We start from the raw sequence: 21,953 nt of genomic DNA, 5'->3' as shown, positions 1-21,953 counted from the left end.
AGGGATCAATACAAGCACAATTAAGGAAGTTGACTTGACATAGCATTAATTAGCGGGCACAGCTGATGTTTAGGGAAAAGCGTGGGAAAGTTTTCTAGCTTGGGTAAGAAGATAGGTCTTGGGAATGATTTGCAAAGATAGAGAGTAAAGGGAAAGGGAATATGTCATTAAAAAGATGAATAAAACAGAAGGAGAATAAGATAGTACTAGGACTAATTTTGGACGCATTGAAAGTGACTGTGGAGCTAGATAACCACAAGCAATTAGATATCCAGGTCTAGAACTGAGGAGACATACATGTTGACCAGACAGATTTGGAAGTCATCAGCACTCGTGTGTTAAGGCTCTGGAAGGGAATGAGTCTATCCAGGGAAGTGTGAGCTGTAACACAAAATGGAAGCCGTGAGGGAGACTGAGAAAGAACAACGGGAGAGAGAGAAACAAAGTCGAAAGAGAGTTATGGCAGAAAGCCATGAGGCGAGTGCTTCATCAAGGAGGGAATGGTCAATAGAGCCAAATTCCACAAAACAGCGTCAACACTGCCAGGAACCAGTTCTCCCTCCATGATTCATTGAACCTGTCAACACCACATCATGATTGTAATCTCTCAGGTCAAAGCCCAATACCTTTGTCTGACTCATTCTGTTTCCTCATTCTCTATATTTAAGGTGTTAAATTTCCTTCCCATTCCTTGATATCCATTCCTTTGTCTGTAAACACAGTGCCATATTTATTCTCTTCAATTCTTTACAGTAAATTTTTAACTTGAAAAATTGGTTTTGTTTGGGAAAATAAGTCCCTATGTATCTAAGTATTAAGAAATGTATGAGAATAATAAACACCAAATTTAAGATGAGGATTACTTCTGCAGAGGGTAGGACAGTTATGATTAGGGAAGGGAGAGATATCAACTGCATTAATAAAGTTTAATACTTAAGCTGGGTAACAAGATCATGGATTTAAGTGTCCTGATAGTTAAATAACGCAAAAAAAAACTATTTAAGAAATGCTTTATAATGACATGACCCTGAAATTCAAGTTTTTAAGGTCTTCTCAGTGTGGGATCCTGCTCTCTGTCTTATCTTACTTCCCACAGTTCCTTGCAGTATTCTCTTCTGAGTCTGGCTCCTCTCTATATCATTCAAAAAGGTCATTGTCAAGTGCATTTCTTTGTTTTCTTTCATTATTAGTGTCCCCCTGCCAGGAATGCAACTCCACTCAGTCAGGCATTCCTCTCCAAAATCCTTACAGCCCTTTAAGCTCAGAAACATTTGTTGCCCTCTCTCTGTTGAACATGAACTCCTGCCCTCTGAAATCTCATGAGTGCATGCATGTGTGTATAACATCCTTATCTGTTACTTTGAAATCTATTTGCATGATATTTTTATCAATATAGTTCAGTAATTCTAATCCTGGTGGCACATTAAAATTATCTGAGACATTCTTAAGAAATATTATACGTCTGGCCTTCGACTCAAACAAGGCTGAATGACAGAATTTTTAAAATCTTCCAAGTTGATTCTAATACTACAGTTCTAGCTTGATCATGCCTTGAAGGCAGGGGCCACCTCTTCTTAGTCACCTCTACATTACCACAGAATTTCACATATGAGTACATGAAATATGTGGATATGAGCTTAAATACCAATTTAATTCAGTGAAACCTGGAAAAGCTAATAATCTTAAGAAACTACTGCACTATTCTTCTGACATACAATATATTAAAAAGTCCACTTAGCAGTGACTTGACTTTCAAAAGTTCATTGTCATGAATATTTGGAAGCAAGTTACCTAAACGTGCAAACATGAACAGCTGGACTGAAGTCGAACACTGACTGAGTGATGTTGAATACTGGAATCCAAGGAGGCAAGGCCATAGGTTAAAGCTTTTAGTTCCAATGTTTGACAACTGATTCTTAATGCCAGATAGGATCAAAGTAGCAGTAGACAAGTATAAAAAATAAAGCATGAAAAAAGTAGGGCATTTAGTAAAAGAATGACAGTAAAAGACAGTAAAGACAGTAAATGACAGTGAAAGATGTTACAAAGATGTTAAAAAGAATCGTTCATGATAATATGCAATAGTGGGATAAATCCTGTTCTAATTTTCCATATTAAATCATAAATGTTTATAACGTGTGTTGCATTGTTCTTTATAGGCAAATGGTATTTAAATGCCTAAAGTTGTTATATCTGTGTTAGTTGTGTCAAAATGATACACTTCTATTTGCAATAGTCTTGATGGCAAGAGTTAGATAATTATTTACATCATTGGCATACCATCAGAAAAGAGAATGTATTTTTAATCCAATTTTTCAGAAGGAAAATGAGAAGATATACTAGATAACTTTTAATGTCTCTTCCAACCTTTAGATTCTTTAACTAAACTATTTCTACTGATCTACCTTCAAGCTCACTGATTCTTTCCTCAGCCATGTCACATCTACTGATGAGCCCATAGAAAGCAGTCTTCATTTCTGTTACAGTGTTTTTTTATTTCTTACATTTCTTTTTGATTCTTTCTTAGATTTTTCATCTCTCTGCTTATACTACCTCTCTGTTCTTGCATGTTGTCCTTTTTTTTTTCATTAGGGCCCTTACCATAGTAATCATAGTTATTTTGTTTTATAAAAAAATTTTTCAGAAACTGTTTATTTTCCAACAACCTTATTTCCATTTTCTGTTTAAGAATCTGTAGATGAACAACTTAAGAACACTCTGTGGTTGCTCCTACATGTTCGATGGCCTGAGCAGTTGGAGCTGCAGACTATTCAACAGTAAACTTCTGAAAAGGCACAGGAGGAACCTTCATGCCTTCAGCCCAGCCTGAGACCTCGGGTTGAGTAACAGTAAACTCAGGAGCTGGAGCAGCGCATTCACTCTGAAGTTTCTCCTTGGTCACAGCCTTTTCAGCAGCACCCTCCGCTTCCTTTTCAATCTCTTTAGGATTTCTGTAGAGGTAAAGATCAAGCCTGACCTTCCATGAGTGTTCCTGGGAGATGGTGCCATGCACACGTAGAACTTCTGGGGCAGCATCCATCACATCAGACCTGCTGAGTGAGCTCCCTTGTATGGGTGGCAATGTCCACATAGCACAGAGGAGAGTCTGTGTCACACAGAGCAATAGCAGGCAGGAGATGCCCCTGTGAGAGGCTGGTTGTCAGCCCTGGGACCAGTAACCACCAAAAGTCTCGGCTCCAGTAAGGCTTCCTGGATCTAGTTCCAAGTTCTAGGAGTAAGGCAGCTAGCAACAGAGCAGAAAACTTCAGCTCAGCTCACTGGCCAATATTCCTGGATGATATGACACTGACATCAGCTGGGTTTTCAAAGGCAACAATGGCACCAGCTGCCGGCAGAAGCTTCTCTCAGATTTTCTTCAGAGTTATGATGTAGATGCTATCACTTTACCTTTGGTGATGGATTATTCCATTTAGAAGTCAAGGTTCGTACCACCTAAGTGTGTTCCTGCTGCGAGGAATTTGAGGAACTCTTCCTCTTTATTTGCAGGACATTGAGGGCTCTGGACATTGTGAAAGTTTCCCTCTAAGTTACAACAGAACCCAGAACAATGCTGTATGGACCCCTCTCTGGGTAGCACATAAAGGCTAATCACAGTTATTTTCAATTCTCTGTCTGATAATCCCCAAATCTGTGTCACATCTAAGTCTGGTTCTAATGCTTGCTCTGTCACTTCAGTCTGTTGTTTCTTCTCTTTGGCAAGCCTGGTAATTTTTTGATGAAAGGTGAATATGATATGTATGAATAATTAGAATGACGTAAATAGGGTTTTAGTATGAAGATTTATGTTAACTTTTGCTGTAGCAATAGGTTCTAGAAGATTCGAATTTCTCTAGTGTCCTTGCTTTGTTTTTCCTCTTGACATTGGGCTTTCCTGAGAATGCCTCCTCAGAGAGAGTCTGCTTCTTGTAGGACTTAGAGGTGTAATCTTCTGTTTTACTGGAGCCCTGTTGGTGTGGTAGTATGGTGTGGGCAAGGGGGAGCGTTCTATAATCTTTCAATTAAATTTCAGTGTTTTAATCGGCCTTGATCTTGAACTGTGACCTTCACAGGTGTTTCTCCATGGTACAGATTCCCCTACCCACTGCCCTGCACTCCCTTCCCTGGCTTCAGCCTTCCCAATCTATTTCCTTGAGCCTCTGATCCCTGTTGACTATGCTTTTGTTTTTTGTTTTTGTTTTCCCTCTTCAGGTGAAACAGGAAGCCCGGAGGGGGGTGGAATGGGAGGGGTTCCCTTCCGCCAGCTGGGATAAGGCTCTGAAAAAGTCCTTTTGCCAGGAGAGTGTCCTTCATTATGGTTCAACTGTTGGTTTATTTCACAATGATTACTCTTCCCTTCCGCCCGAGAGCCACGGGGATCTTTCTTGGATCTTCATGGTGAGAACCTAGTGGAGGTACCAGACACAAAGCCCATGAAAATGTAGGGACCCTCTTAAGACTGCAGCCCGAGAAGTCTCTCGCTCTTACCTTAATCCACGTTCTGCTTCCAGCCAGATATTTACCAAAATTACTGTGTGTGTTCCTACCAGTTTATGGCTCCAGCAGCTTCTTGCTTCAGGTCAGCAAGTCTCACCTGTGTGTCTCTGCATGAACTTGTCTCTTCAGATTTCTGCCTGGTAATTTGCCCTGAAACCTCAGTTCTCTGACGTGTTCAAGAATAGTCACAGATTTTCAGTTGATCCAGCCTTTTCTTATTGTAAGGACAGCAGTGACAACTTCCAAATTTTGTATCTGTCAGAGCTGAACCCAGAAGCCTAATCAAATTATTTCTAATTGTCTGTTTCTAAACTTGTAGGCACACATAATAGTTAAATGCAAGATTTAAAAATATTCTATCAGAACTCAATATCTTGTCATTTAAGTATATTTTAAAACTTAATTTAAAAAAACTGTCAGTGTTTAGTATTTGTTGACATTTAATGTTTTAATTTTTGTCAGTTTTCACTGTTGACATAGTGAACATTGCTTTTAGTTATTTAATTTATGAAACTGTTGCTTCTCAGTTAATAAACATAGTAATAGCAGTCACTGCCATTTCACGAAATCTTCCTCAGAGGTTACCTTATTTATACTCCCATTAATCAAGAGTAATGTTTGGTCTTATTTTATTCTATTTTGGGTATTAATATATTTATTTAAATAACTTACAGTATCTGGAAACTTTGATCAAGTTCAGTATTTCACTGTATTTATGAAAATACTTGCTCTGGCTTCTTAACCTAAAATAATTTTAAATATCACATTTTGTGTCACAATCTCAGGATTTTTTTAATTTTTTTGTAAATAGGTAAAGCACCTCCTACAGAGTTTTTTTTCTTTTAATGAATTAATTTATTTTTGGCTGCATAGGGTCTTTGCAACCAAGGCATTTGCTGGGCACGGGCTTTCTCTAGTTGCAGCAAGCTGGGGCTACTCTTCGTTGTGGTGTGTGGGCTTCTCATTGTGGTGGCTTCTCTTGTTGTGGAGCACGGGCTATAGGCATGTCGGCTTCAGTAGTTGTGGCACTTGTGCTCAGTAGTTGTGGCACATGGGCTTAGTTGCTCTAAGACATGTGCGATCTTCCTGGACCAGGGCTGGAACCCATGTCCCCTGCATTGGCAGGAAGATTCTTAACCACTGCGCCACCAGGAAGTCCCAGGATTATTTTGATTATTGAAGATCTTCTGGAACAAAAGGAAAGTATTTTTACCGATGGGGTTTAGAACGTGCTAACCCCAAATATGGCACTGTTGTATATTGAATATTTTAAGTTGAAGGAATTTGAGAAAAGGAAGGTGCTGGAAGGACTCTCCACCCCCTTCTCCCCTGAAGCAAGGCATAAGGCCCTCAAGTGAGAGGTGCTCTTTCTATAGCAAGGAGAAAGGAGCAGCCTTATCTCTGAACGTGAACGTAAAGGTCTTGCTAAGTTTCCCCCATTTGACTACAGTTACCTCATACCCTTTGTCCTGTCATATCTTTTCTCATCTTTCCACTCTTCATCAAACCCAGCATAAAAACACTTAGGTTTAATTGCTTCTTTGGGTCTTTACTTCCTTATGAAGGATCCTGTGTCACATAAAACTTACATTAAATAAATTTATATGCTTTTCTCTAATTAATCTGTCTTTTGTTACAGAGATCCAGCCAACAACCTGGAAGGTAAAGGAAAGTGATATTTTTTCTTCCAAACATTATAAATAGAGAAAGTTTTATTTTTGTCTCTTGTTTTTTGTTAGTATGAGGTGGTCACTGACAGATGTTGTAACAAACCATTAACATTACCCAAGTTTAAATGATCATTATTTTGGTATATTATAATGAAGGATTTCCTCATTCAAGGGGCTCTATGATAATTTGATATCTTGTCTTACATGTCAGGCCAACGGTGGGTCAGAGATGTGACCCTTTGTCTAAGGCTGTGGTTTCAATCAGCCAATCCTCGGAAGTAGGGTACCTCTGTATAACTCAAACAACTTGGTGGTTTCTTGAATTGCTCTATAATTATAGGCTTAAATAGAAATAAGTTTAAATGGGGCTGTATTCTTAGTTGAAGTAAACTGAAACCCTGAAATTCTGTGCGACAATGAAGAAGGTAAATTTTGAAGCCTAGTACTTCTGGATGCAGTTCATGAAGAATGGAAACTAGTTGGGATTTCTCAATTTTTCAATGAAATGAAATTTACAAAAAAGCCCCAAAGTATTTTATCAGTCTGAATTCCCTGTATAGGTATCTGACTTGCCTAAGAGGAGAGTTTGTGAGATCTCTCCAAGTCAGTTCAATCTTCCACTCTCTCATAACTATTTCACACATTCTCCTCTCTACAAAAATCTCCAGCACCTCCTCCCATCATTTTAAACTGATGGCCTTGTTTCTTATTTCATAGAAAAAATACCAACCTTCCAACCTGCATCTCTGCTCATATATCCTTTATTCCCTTTTGTAGTTAAACATGATGGACCGTCCCTGGTCCTAAGGTCAACTCCTCCTCTTGTGTACTGCCTCTCATCACCTCTCACCACCTCAGACTTCACTCCAGCAATTGTCCCCTCTCTTTTCCATTAAAAAAAAGGAGAAAAAAAAAAAAAAAAAGGACAGCAAATTCACCTTGATTCCACATCTCTTTCAGCAACATTTTCCATTTCTCTGCTCCCACTTATAGCCAAAGCTCTTAAAAACAATTGTCTCTACCCATTGCCTACAATTCCAGTTTTCCCACGCTCCCTTGAACCTATTCCAATCTGCCTCCTGTCTCTTCTTCTCCACAAGAACTGTTTATTCAAGGTCACCAGTTACTTCCATGCAGCCAAACCCAATGGTCACTTCTCAGTCTTGATATAGCTTTACTTATAAGCAGCTTTCGGCCCACGAACAGCTTTGTTTTTTTTTTAACAATTGATCATCCTTTCCTTCCTGAAACACTTTTCTTCACTTCATGTCAAGACCTTCCTTGCTCTTGATTTTCTTCTATCTCTCTGATCACTCCCTCCCAGCCTCCTTTGAGGAACTTGGTTCTGCCCTACCTTGACAGTCTCTACATTGCTCTGCCCCAGAGATTTTTTTTCTACGTATATTCACTTTTCAGATAACGTTATTTAGTCCCATAGCTTTCATGCTCTCTCCATAAAAATTCTAAAATTAGGGCTTCCCTGGTGGCGCAGTGGTTGAGAGTCCGCCTGCCGATGCAGGGGACACGGGCTCGTGCCCCGGTCCGGGAAGATCCCACATGCCGCAGAGCAGCTAGGCCCGTGTGCCATGGCCGCTGAGCCTGAGCGTCCGGAGCCTGTGCTCAGCAACAGGAGAGTCCACAACAGTGAGAGGCCCGCGAACCACAAAAAAAAAAAAAAATTCTAAAATTAATATCTGCCTACTCAACAAACAATTCCACGTGGATATTGACAAGTTCCTCACACATAGACTTCAAAATTGAACTCTTGATTAAATCTATTCCTCCACAAGCCTCTTCACTGTATACATTTGGGTGTTATTATTTGCCAGGTACCAAATGCCAAAAACAGAAAGGTGGTTTTAAAATCATTTTTAATAGTTAAAATTTGTTTTTTTTTAAAAATAGTGTGATATAATCTCTCAAGGGTGAACTGTGGCTCTTTAGCTTACTTTAAGGTAATGAGAACTAACCAATATAGGACTGTTTTCTCCCTTTTCCTTTTTAAACCAAGAAACCCTGATTCTATTTCATCATTTAAAGATAATTTGGGCCACATGTGGCAGTGGGTCTGAGGAAAAGAGAGCTTTCCAGAGACCTGGACAATGCACTGTGACATGGGGAGCTGGGGAAGGGGGCAGGAGTCTGGCCCTGGGAATGTGATCTAGGCTGCAGGCTCCAGGCTCAGTGAGGGCCTGGGTTCCAGAATTCAGCTTAATGCAGGTGACTAGACCCTTTGGAGTTGGCTGCAGCTTTGCAGTAAAAGCACTGAAGGGGAGCAATGCATTGTGGGTAGTGGGACAAAAATTAATTTCTGCAGACAAAATCTTTAACAACGATACTATCCACAAAGAATATAATCATAATGAGGAAAATTTCCTGATGGTTATGGTGACGAAACCCAAAGCAGTGGAACAGCAGGCCCAGATACATGCAGCCGAGAGATCAAATCCAGCCACCACTGCTGCAGTGGTTCAGCCACAGCAGCAGCTTTGGCTCAAGCGCCAACCTCTGTCCCTGCTGTGGCTCCCACCTCTGCACCTGTACCCATCACTCCAGCATCAAGGATTCCATCTTCTGAACCTGCACCAACTACTGCAACTAAACAAGAGAAACCTGCACAAAAGCCAGTGGGGACACCTGTGACTACTAGCCCAATACCCACTGACAGCACATTAGAAGAGTCTTAGTAAAAGCCTTTTTGAAGCACTTGTGACAGGTTGGTCTTATGAGAATATGTTAATGAGATCATGTCAATGATCTGGTTTCAACACCCCTGACAGAGCAGTGAAGTATTTTTTAATTTACCAAATATTTTAAAAAGATAACTAATAAGCTTTATTTTTAAGAGCAATTTTCGGTTTACAGAAAAATTATGTTTGTTCATTTCTCTTGTTTGTTGGGGATTCCATGCTCAAGTGAAATCATACAGTATTTGTATTTAAAGAGAAGGGAAACACTCTCTTCAAATGAAAATAATTACCAATTAAAAAAAAATTTCTTGACCATTGAATGTAAGACAATTCTTAGATTATTTGAGAAGCTGTACAATTACAGTGTATACTTACTATACAAAAACATAGTTTCGTGTTCACATTTTTTGCTTGTTTTGGGTAAAAATTGGTAGTTGTCTGGGTTTCAAAATAATCACTGTGGGTTTGATTTCGATGTGTCCTTTGGGGTAATGTAACTTTTGAAGCTAATGAAGACATGCAAAGGTCACTTTCACCCTCTTACCTTTCCCTCAGCAGAAATGTGTTTACCAGAAAGCTATGAGTTCAAACAGCTGCCTTTCTTTTTTAAACCCACAAAATGCTTATTGAATTAAAAAAAACTAATGGAAAGGTTTCAAAACCATGTTTCTGACATTTTTTAAAAATTGCATTTCTTTTTAAAAAATGTTTATTTATTTTTGGCTGCATCGGGTCTTAGTTGCAGTACGTGGGCTTCTCTCTAGTTGTAGTGCATGAGCTCCAGAGCATGTGGGCCCAGGGCTTAGTTGCGGCGCCAGGGCTTAGTTGCCCCGTGGCATGTGGGATCTTATTTCCCCCACCAGGGATTGAACACATGCCCCCTGCACTGGAAGGTGGATTCTTAACCGCTGGACCACCAGAGAAGTCCCAGGTTTCTAACATTTATAAACATTTTTCTTTTGTTAGATAAAGATGTGTGACAAATAAAGTCATTGACATTATAATAACTTTGAAAAAGAGGAGGAGGATAGAGCTATATCCAGCATATTTTTTTAATTAGCATTCTGGTATATTTTTTTCCAAATATTTATTTCTATACAACTTTTTTTTACTTAGCTGTGATCATACTTTATATAAAATATCTTGCTTTTCACTTAAATTATATCACATGTATTTCCCATGTCGTTATAAGTTACTTAGAAGTACAACTTTAAGTAACTGCACAGTAATCTGTTATGTATCCAGCATCTTTTTATTGCATTAAGAAGATGGGAGCAATCTTTGGAGGCCTGAGAGATGCACCTGGGAACATATTTTGAAAAATATAAAGTTAAGATTTTCATGGCATATCAAAGGTAAAATCTTAATAAGCAAAAAAAACCCACAACCTTTTGAATGCCCTTTTAGTTATGTAAATATGATATATAATTATATACATAACATCTCTTGTATGTTGTACAGGCAGCTCAAATCGAGAACTCCCTGAAAAAAAAATTCTTAGTTTTCCTCCCAAACCTAATTATATCCAAGATTTCTTCACATCAATAAATGGTAGCACCAGTAATACCTACTCTTACTGACTTATAAAAGCACTTTATTAACACTTTGTCACATGTATTTTATAAATAATTCCCCAGAACGAAGCCTTCTCCTAAAATTTTATTCCACAATAAATCACAGAAAAAAGACAGTCTGAGCCAGACATAAAAATAATTCATACTTACAAAATAAGTTAGTATATAATTATTCAACTTCGAAAGAGCCAATATTTTCAGAAAATATTGAACTTATCCAGAACTTTAAAAAATGATGACTTTTTACAAAAGGTACCAACACATTTTTGGGAATACTTAGATTAGGTAAAATACCATTTATCTTTAGTGTGACTGCTACATTTCTGTAGAATTTAAGTCAAAATGTAAACACTATTATACCATTTGACTATTGTGTCTCCATCTACGAAGATGTGTCTACATAATCAAGTTTCTATAGGATATGTGGAATAACTCTCTAACCATCAGAGTATTGCTGCATTTCCCAAGCCCAGATCCTCCATTAATTTCCACTCGATTCCCTGTGCAAGACACTCTGGGGTTCCAATAGCTCCGACCTTTTAATCTATTCAACCTGTGGAGACTTGCTTTGGTCAGCTCTGTAAAAACACTTTGTTTTTCTTAAGAAAATAAACTCTTATTTCAAAACCACTCTTTTATGGGCAGAGGGCTGTGGTAGAGCCTTGTAAGTAGTAAAATATTTCTCAACACCAGAAAAATACTCTTGACTTTTTTAAAGGATGTTTTCAATTAAAAAAAATTAACCGCAGTCATTGAAGAGGGAATGAGATGGCAGTTTATTTGATGCTGATAATTTAATTTATTCCTTTGAAAAATTGCCCCAATTAAAAAAATATATGAAATAGAAGTTGTATGTAAATACTGTTAGCTCATTACTATTGATTATTCTTATACCACTCATTAAGTATTTCGAAGTGAAGTTCAAAACCACAATTACTTTTTACCCTCTTCTCTCCACTGCACTGCCCTGCCCTGTTCCTACACTCTTGAACAGAATTTTTCAAGTCAAGTTGTCATATTTGCTTTCCTTCAACAGCTGTAACAGAAATGTCTGGGAGAAAATGTGTCTGGGGACAAGCACAAGTCATTATATTTCCCACACTCTATTCCTTATAACAAAGCTATTTGTAATCTTCGTGGACTTCACTTATTCTTCTAATTACAATGTCAACTCTCTGAAGCAATACTTGTCTATTTGAAGCAAACTTTTAAAGTTGAATCCTACTAAAGTGAATTCTAAGACACATTTTTTTCAACAAGGAATCTATTTGATTGAATAAACTTTAAAATAAAAAAAGTATATAAATGTACATTGGGACACCGATTCTTAGTGGAGAAGTGGAAGAAAAGGAAGCTGACAAAGGGATGCGGGCTTGGCCAGCAAAGTGGGGGACCAGAATCTTGTCATCCCTGAAGAGAAAGGAAGAGAGTGTTCCCAGAAGGAAGTTTGTCACAGTGTCAAATGTGTCAGAGTTCAGAAAATTAGTGACTAAAAAACACCGCTTGATTTCAACAAAAAAGTTGGTATCTTCGATGGAAGCAGTTTTAGGCAGGTTTGCAGGGAGCATTTGGAACTCAGCTAGCTAAGAGTTGGAGACAAACAAGATGTTAGAAAGTAGAAAAATCTAGTGCAGAGTGTCCATTCTTGAAGTTTGACAGGGAAGGAAAGAGAGAGGAGGAAGCAGCAGAATAAAGATGTGGGGCTGGGATAGAGACTGCCAAATTATTAAACATGGGAGACATTAGAGAAATAGTTTAAGAACAGAAAATAAGGATCCAGAGAGAGAATGAAGACTCAAGTAGGAAAGAGGATAACCCATGTATCCCAGAGACCCTTAGATGGCAGGAGTGGATAGGATCAGATGGGATTCTTTTTTACAGGAAGAGAAACTCTACACCATTGCAATAGAAGTGAGAAAGAATTAATGGGTGACAAAGATAAGATTGGAGTCTATCCTTACTATCTATATTCGGAGTGCACATTTGTACACATTGCTATTTGCTGTTTCTGAAAGGCCTAACATCCTCCCTCCACGTACACACATCTCCTAGCCGTATTGCCATACATAGCTCAAACATCATTTCTGGAAAGCCTTCCCTGGCAAGTGCAATCTGCTCTGGAAGTTTCTCCTCGTGCTCTCAGATGCTCCCCACGCATTGCTCTATGCATACTTTGCCTCATAATAGGCATTTACTTGTCAGTCTTCCCCTTTGGACTGCAAACACTTTGAAGGTAGAGGCATATTTTATGTGCCTTTGTATCTCAGAGCCTAACGCATTTGAGGAACTTCATCTGTATTTGTTAAATCAATGATCCCTTCTACGTAGATGCAATGAATTGTCATGAACACACCTCCTCTGAACGCTGTGAGTGGCAGGGCGTGGGAATGGAGGTGAGCTTCCTGTGCTCTCTTGCTGTGAATTTCTGCTCTTGGCTTGACTCACTATTCCGTCTTATCATCTTCTCCCTGTAGCTCTTGTTTCCTCTGTGCTTAGCCTTACCCCAGGCTCCATTGACCATGACTTCCTGACCCTCTTTCTCCATTCCAAAAAGTCACCCTAAGCAACAGATTTTTTTATTCCATGGAAGGGTGTAATGGAGAAATGCAGAAATATGTGGCAAAACAATCAGTGCAACGTAAGGTATTAAAGACCATCATAGAAAACAGTTGCAAGTCTCACTGACAATCAATTCCTACTATAGGGAAACTCTGACTGGATATCTTTCTCATGAGAACATGACCTACCACTCTTTCAAGAGATGCCCAATCCTTATCTCTCTCCGGAATTCCTTCTCTACTTTTCTCCCCAGGTCGTGTCACTCACTCCTCCCTGCAAGGATCATAGTAGGCAGAATAATGGTCCCTCCAAGGTGTCCATGTCTTAATCCTCAGAACCTGTGAATATGTTATGTGGCAAAGGGGAATTAAGGTTGCAAATCAGCTGACCTTAAAGCAGGGAGAGTAGCCTGGATTATCCGGGTGGATCCAAATGTAACCACAAGGCTCTTTAAAAGTGAAGAGGGAGACAGCAATGTCAGGAAGACTCCACTGATCATTACTGGCTTTGAAGATGAAAGGGACCACAACCAAGGAATGCTGGAGGCCCCTAAGTGCTGGAAAGGGCAAGAAGGTGCATTCTGGGCTTCCCTGGTGGCGCAGTGGTTGAGAGTCCGCCTGCCTATACAGGGGACATGGGTTCGTTCCCCGGTCCGGGAAGATCCCACATGCCGCAGAGCAACTGGGCCCGTGAGCCATGGCCGCTGGGCCTGCGCGTCCAAAAAACAAGAAGATGCATTTTTCCCTGGAGTCTCCAGAAAGGGACGGAGCCCTCGTGCTGACCCGTGTTGGCTTTCTAAGTCACAGTACTATAAGATAATAAAGTTGTGTTATTGCCAACCATTAGGTTTGTAATAATTTTCACAGAAACAAATAGAGCACAAATACAAGGACCAAGATAACAAATCCAAATTCATTTTGATGTGAAATGTCTTAATTATTTTGACTCAACATCTGCTCTAGTCCAAGCTCTGGGACTTTGCTTTGCCAAATCAAAAAGAACATTACCAAACATTGCTTTACAAAATTGTTTTCTAACCCTAAAATGAATGGAAAAGAACACTCTCATGCTCAAGCCCTCATCATATTTATGACATTTTTTATTTCTGTCACAAATACATTGTTCAAAGTATGACTCCAGAAATAACATTATTCCTCTACCAGGAAGGCATTAAAATATGTTTGTGTATCTCACACTGTTCATTTTAAATAGGGATATATAAATAACGTGCTCATTGAAGGGAAAGGAGGAGAAAAGCTTGAGGAATAAGAATTTTAAAAAAGTTTGATTTGCCAAACTCTTCCAGTTGGACTCTGACAACTCAGTGTTAAATAGCTCCTTATTGAAAGAGCAGAATATTAATGTTTAATGAACTTGAACAAAAAATCGTACAACTTAACCCTTTCAATTATTCAAATAGAGTTTCCTACACTGGACGTGAATGAAGTTCTAAAGCAATCCTTCTCAAACTTTAATGTGTAAACAAATCACATGGAGATTTTTTAAAAATGCAGACTCTAATACAGTAGGTCTGGGTGGGGGCTGAGATTCCGAGGTTCTGACTTTCTAAATGCTCCTAGATGATGATGATGATGCAGTTGGTCCCTGGACCACATTTCAAGTAATAAAGTCATGGAGGACATTGAGGGTCACAATAAAGTCAAATGCTTGAATTCTATGCTTCTATAAATTAAACATATCAAAACTATACACTCACTAAATCTGTTTATCTAGCAAAGAGAAAATTCTATAAAATTATTATTTGGAGTTGAAAATCATTTTATGACAAGACCTTAACATTATGAATTTCATTTACAATTGTTTATAGCATCATTAAACAATTCTTTTTCAGTGATGGTGTAATCATGGCAAACTCTGTGTTCCACCTCCCCCCACTAACCCCAGACCCAATGTTTTATATTAAGCATAGGTTTCTGCTAGCTTACTATAAGAGCCTGTTCATCTGTGTGCCAGGAAATGGTACGATTAAGAGGTCAGATGCTATTAGGTAGTTCCCTTTGCCACCACTGCCATTGCCTGAGAGATGTTCCAAGTCTCCAGTAGAAGCCTTGCATTTGGTCCCACTTCCGACACTTTGCAGAAATAACAGTACCACAAATCTGATCCTGTTTATCTAGATATAAAACTTATCAATGTCTGTTAACAATGCCTCCTAATCCTGCCTCCCCCATGGTCTATCTCCTGGCTTGCTCTCCAGTCCCATTGTACGCCAGTCTCTCTCCTTCCTTGTGTCATCTCCAGCCACACAGCTATTATCTCATTTCTTTCAATATTCCATTTTCCCTTCCACCTCAGGCCTGTGTTCATGATCTTCTCTCCCTATAAATTCAACTCTCCCCAAACTCCTCACTTTTGATGCTTAACCGTTTTTCCAATCTCAACTCAAAAGTCACTTTTTTGTTAAAGCCTTCTTTGATGCATCAGACTGTCATGTGTCCTTGCCACACACTCTCATAAGTGTCTTTAAATGCACTTATCACAGCTCATAATTATATACCTGGATGATTGTTGATCATACTTTTTCTCCCTAAATGACATATGTCCCATGAGGGCAGGTCTGTCTGTCCCCTCGCTCCCTCCATTATACCTATATTGCCTAGCATAGTAGAAATCATTTAATAAATATTGATGAAGGGATAAGAGCAAAATTTGTTTTTTAATGAGCCAACTTAGCTAACATTAGAATGAGGGATGTATTTGCGAATAGAAAAATGGCTGACTTGGAAATGAAAATTTAGAACAACTAAATTCATTGATAACAGATAATATGTTAGGCTGATCAGTTCTTACCTATATGATCTGTTTATTTGTTCATTTACAAAGCCCATCACCAGGGCTATGTAAGGTATTGGGAATATAGATATGGATCTAGCTGGGCCCCTCTTCTTGGGCAGCTGAGCCTAGCACATACTCCCTGTTGACTATGTAGTGCTCAAATGACCTGAAAGAGGCTTGTGCACAGTTTTCAGTTTTGTCTAAACCTATGATTACAATGGAGACTATGCAATCAGGGCATGGTTAGAATCTGACTCATGTCATTTCCCAGATAAAGACCTGTATGATCTGCCTGCTCTATATTTTAAACAACACAGTGGCTAAATATTATTCCACTGCAATGAAGCAAGACTTGGCCTTTTGCCATCTCCTCCTCTCCACTAAGTGTTGTTTGCAAATTCAACAATGATCAGAATCTCTGTTATGTAAATGCTTAAAAAAAAATAACACTACACACTTCATAACACTAGAGCAATCGCATTTCCATTGTAGCTGTATTTGAACACAAAGCAGACATTTTGATGTTTTCCCTAAACTCACAAAACAGAATTTTACCTCTCTATTTTTTAATTTTAAAAGGAATAAAAATATAAACATTAAAAAACCCCTGATGATTCCCATCTTAGTTTTAAAGAAGTTTTTGTTTATGTAGAACCAGTAGGCAGTTTATGAAACTTCAGGGCTCACCAAAAGGAATAGTTCCTAGCCAGAAGAAAAAAAATGATGCTGATTTTGAAGATTTATTCATAAAACAAATATTTATTGAGTTCTGCTTTTACTCCAAGCATCTTCTTAGGGGCAAATGTCCTTAGACTCAGGGAACTAATGTTTTCATTAGGGAAAACTAGCAAGATAATGATAGATAGTGATAAACATTTTGAAGCCAATGCAGGGTGAATCAAGATAGAGTTATGGGGATTGATTTGGAAAGGAAATGTTTGAGCTGAAGCTTGAATCCTGAGCAGAAGAATGCTTTGCAAAAAGCTGGAGGAAGGACAGAGAGACAAGGATGCAGAAGACTTACAGCAGAAACCATGGTGGCATCTCAGAGGAACAGAGTCAGATGGCCCAAAGCCAAAGAGGGAGATCGTGCCCAGATCATGCAGGTTTGATTTCTAATTGCAATTGGAAATCACAGGAGAATTTCGAGCAGGAATGATGTAAAGTTTAAAAAATTACTCTGCTGGTAATAGGAAATAAAGTATAGTTGAACAAGAGAAGGAGGGAGAGATCAGTTTGGTTATTGCATTAGACCAAGGAAGAGCTGGTAATAGCTTGAATCAGAGCAGTGGCCATAAAACTGGAGTGAAGTTCTTGGACTCAAAATGTAACTCTATACACAAACACTGCAAATAAATTCTAGTTGAGCAGGTATCTTACACAGGAAATTTCTCCATTAGACCACTGCCATTCTCCACAGGCCATTTTATGAAAACATGCTATAGCTCTGGCTAAAGTAATAGGTTTATTTCATATACAAGTTCAGTTAACAAAGAGTACTTTGAGTTCAGCCAGTATGTTGGATTCAGTCAGCCATCTTTCCAATATTTGCCTTTAGTTATAAATGGGTCACGGTATTGAAAAGGGATGAACATTATCAACTTTTTGAAAACAGATTCTCTACAATTAATGAAATACGGCAATAAAAGAAGTGGTAACTTCATACACTGACAAGATTAATCTTCTAATCAGAGAATGGAAAGGCAACTTAAACTTATTTAGGACCTGGAGTATTTTAAAATTTGGAATGTATTCTGTAAATACAAGTAATACCAAATAAATAATACTTAAAAAACAGAATAGCTCTCTAGTTATTTCACCCCATTGTCCAAATAGTTGTCCTAAATACTTGTAGACAACTGTACCTGCTTTTTTTACATTGGAAAACCCGATGCTTCAATGTACAACAATCACCTGTATAACATGGTTAATCCTTTCATGCTAGGCTTTGATTAGAGCCCATTTTACTTCCATGGCCAAAGACATTAAGGTTGTTAATCACCAGAGTATAACACATCAACACTTTGTTGATTTCTTAAATTAGAATTTATGAAATAGATAAAAATTTACATCTCCATTGTGCTAGATGGGACTGAATTTATAAGACTATTAAAGAAAATTGCGAGTTCCTTTAGTAGCAGTAAATGATATTTAAAGAATAATAATTTCCAAATCATATTTTCTACTAAAGTATAATTCTTCATGAAACAACTCTTTTTTTAAAGCATATTTTTGTTTTCATTGTTTTCACTTTATAACTACTTTGTAAATATTTTGGAACTGAGTTTTTCATTTAATATATTGCTAACATTCATCCATATTGATGCATGTCACTACAGTTTATTCATATTGGCTAAAATATTCCATTCTGCAAATATTACTGCATATTCATACAATCTCTTGTTAATGGACATTTGGGTTATTTTCAGATTTTTGCTGTTTGGAGAATATACTATGTGTCCTTGTACATGTGCAAAAGTTGTTCTTGGATAAATACCTAGGAGAGGAATTATTGGATCCCAGGGAATGTAAATATTCAGCTTTAAGAAAAAATACCAAACTGTTTTCTAAAGTAGTTGAATCAATTCACATTCGCATCAGTGAAAAATAACAGACCCTGTGGATTTATATACTCTCCAACACTTGGTATTGTCAGATTTTTCTATTGTGTCAATAAAAGTGATATAAAGAGTTATCTAATTAATATCTAGATATTTTCATTTCCCTGATGATGAAATATATTGAACATCTCTTCATACATTTAATGGAAATAAGTGTTTTTTCATCTGTAAAATGACTGCTCCTGTCTTTTGCCCATTTTACTATCAAATTATTTGCAGTTTGTTATTGATTTTAGGCTTAATTACATATTCTTGATATTAAATCCTTACTTGTTGTGCTTACTGCAAATATCTTCATCCAGTCTGTAATTGCTTACTGCTCATTATCTCTAAGATTTATTTAATAAACTGAAGTTTTTAATTCTAATGTTTGTAAATTTATTAATATTTCCTTTTATAATCAGTTTTTCTGTACTGTTGAATAAATTTTGTCTTAGCTTAAGGTGTAAAAGATATTCAATTAATTTTTTTCTTCTAAGGCTTCAAATGTTTAAATTTAAGTTATTAATTCATTTGGAACCATTTTTGTATTAAGTATCTTTTGGGCAAGCAAGTAACTATTTTTTCAGTTCCATTTATTGGATGGCCCTGCCTTTCTCCACTTATCTCATTTGCCATGTCTATCAAATTCCAAAGTTGTATACATTCTTAGGTGTATCTGTGCATCTATTCTATTCTTTTGGTTGACTTGAGTACACCATTGCTACCACAGTGTCTTAATTACTATAACTTTATACTAAGTCCTGATATCTGATAGGACATATCTCCTCTCGCTCCTTCTGCAGGAGTTGCCTGGCTACTTCTGATTTTTTATTCATTCACATAAATTTTAGGAAGATTTTATTAAATTTCATGAAAATCCATTTTAGGACTTTATTGAACTTGCATTGAATTTATAGGATCAATGTGAAGAATATATCATCTTTACAATAATAGCTCTTCCTACTGATAAACATGATATATCTCTTCATTTATGTTTGTTTGCTTTAATATCTCTTAATGAGGATTTATAATTTCCTATAGAAGTCTTGCTCATGTTTTGTTAGATTCATTTCTAGATACATGATATTCTCTGACCGTATTACAAATGGCATCTTGTCTTTAATTAACTTTATAGTTGTTTGCTGTGTGTTTATGGAAATGCAACTGACTTTATTATCTTGTTAAACTCTCCAATTATTTCTAAAAATTTATAAATTGTTTTGTGTTTTCTGTTAGCAATCATATTATTGCAAATAATTAAATTTTACTTCTCTTTTTACAATTCTTAAGCATCTCATTTTTGTTGTTGTTGTTTTATTTCACTGGCTAGGACCTCCAATAACATGTTGAACAGACGTAGTGATAGTGGGCATCCTTGTCTCATTTCAAATATCGAACCTGCTTTACATCCTTGGAATAAACACTTGATCGTGATGTATAATTATTCTATTTATTGCTGAAAGCGATTTGCTAATATCCTGTTGAGGATTTTTGTATGTATATTCATGAGAGATATTGGCCTGTAATTTTCTTTGTTTGAACTGGGTTTTTTTTTTTTTTCTTGTTTGATAAAAGAGTAATACTAGTATCTTAAAAGAAGTTGAGATGTGTCCCCTCCTTTTTTAGTTTTTGGAAGAGATTGTGTAAAATTTGAGTTACTTCTTCCTTTAATCCTTCCTGGTAGGATTCTGTAAAACCATCTGGTACTGGAGATTTCTTTTTGGGGAGTCTTTTAATTACAAATTCAATTTACTTAATATTTATAGGGAAACAACTATTTTCATATGTAAGAAATTGCATTCATATTCAGAACCATAACCATATAATTTCAAATAGTATGATCTATCCATTTTCAAAAATATGTCAACATTTCTGCTCTTGTTTTTAAATAACAAACTCTACATTCCTGAAAATATACTCTCTTTATCCATTGTTATTTTTGGTCTCTGAAACTGTAACTCACAGAAAGTGTAACTCACGGACACAGAATGTTTTAATTAACAGCATTGAACAAATAATATTTCTGGTTTAAATTTTCCACATTTGAACCAGGAATGAAAAGTGAAACTAATATTTGAAAAAATGTGTTATTTCTCCCCAATTATTTTCTGAGTTTTACTAGACATAAAAACAAAGAGTTTTCAATGAAGGCTAGTCAGTGTGTGGACTAGTAAGGGCTGTTCTCTTTCTGTTTTTCTTATAATTAAAAATATTCCTAAGTGAATCTATACCTCTTAGAGGAGTGTATAAGTACCTCCTGGATTAAAGTCTCATTGTCTTTTCTGTATTAAAACTCAACATATGCAATAACAATTTTAATTTAAAATAGTTGAGTATATGAAATAGTTAATGAACACTAAGAGCCACAGTATTCATGAGTAAAGGAGGGCTAATTTCCAAATAAAACTCATGCCTTTAGACTATTAGCCTAGTCTCCTGATTCTGCACACTTTTCAATTGATTTTGTGTTGCTTTGTGATTTGCAGCAATTTGAAACCTATAAATCATAGATTTCATAGTAATTATAGTATCAAATGAGAATTTAACTGTGGGAAAGAGCTCCCAAATTCCTTAGAGAGTTAAAAATGGAGTTTGTGTTGAACTCAGTAACTAAGAGAAAGAACTATAGCCAAATGCTTTGAGAAAAAATTTCCATTTTTAGAGAACATCGATTATCAATAGTATGGGAAACAAATCCTAAACATTGCTTTTCTGGGCAAATTATATTTTGATATAATTTCAAACAGTGTAAAGTTATGACTGTTATGAATAACTCCCATATATTCTTGACTCAGATTGAACAACTGTTTATAGCTAGCACCATTAACTCTATCATCCTCTCTCTCTCTATCTCTCTATCAACTTTTTCTGAGCTTTTTGAGAATAAGTGTAGACATCTTGCTGCTTGACCCCTAAATAACAACATATATTTTCTGAGAACAAGGACATGCTCTTAAAAGACCACAGTATAATTATTAAAATCAGGAAAATCCATATGGATTTGACATTATTAGCTATACTTATTCCTTTTAAAAGTTTCATCAGGTTGTTCCATTAATGACTAATACCCTTTAAAGCCCTGTTCGCCCTCTTCCTGTGATCCTCCCTCTGTCTAGAATCCAACCCAGGATCGCATATTGCATTTTGTGGACACATCTCTTTAGTTTCTTTAAATCTTGAACTGTTTCTCAGTCTTGTTTCATGACCTTAACATTTTCTAAGAGTACAAGTCAATTATTTTGTAAAGCATCCCTCAATCTGAGTGTCTCTGATGTTTTCCCATAGTTACATAATATTAGACATTTTGGATAGGAATATGACGATTCCTATCCAATGAGGATTTTTCCCATTATTGATGATGCTAAGTTTGACCAAATGAATAGGTTGGTGTTTATGAAGTTACTACCTTTCCCTTAAAATCAATAAGTTTGTGGTGAGTCATTTAGAGATTATATAAATATCTCTGTGATAGTTAATTTTATGTGTCAACTTGGCTAAGTTCTTGTGCCCAGTTGTTTGGACGAACACTATTCTAGATGTTGTTGTGAAGATATTTTGTAGACGTTT

General features: G+C 37.0%; 1 pseudogene; it reads right to left on the bottom strand.

Annotated features, from left to right (window-relative positions):
* Positions 1 to 2,707: 2,707 nt before the first annotated feature.
* Positions 2,708 to 3,528, bottom strand: LOC131756896 (small ribosomal subunit protein uS2-like; annotated as a pseudogene).
* Between the last annotated feature and the right edge of the window lie 18,425 nt (positions 3,529 to 21,953).

This window comes from Kogia breviceps, chromosome 5 (assembly GCF_026419965.1).
Source record: "Kogia breviceps isolate mKogBre1 chromosome 5, mKogBre1 haplotype 1, whole genome shotgun sequence".
Lineage (NCBI taxonomy): Eukaryota > Metazoa > Chordata > Mammalia > Artiodactyla > Physeteridae > Kogia > Kogia breviceps.
Note: the sequence above shows the minus strand (reverse complement) of the source record. Positions and strands in the feature narration are given on the sequence as shown.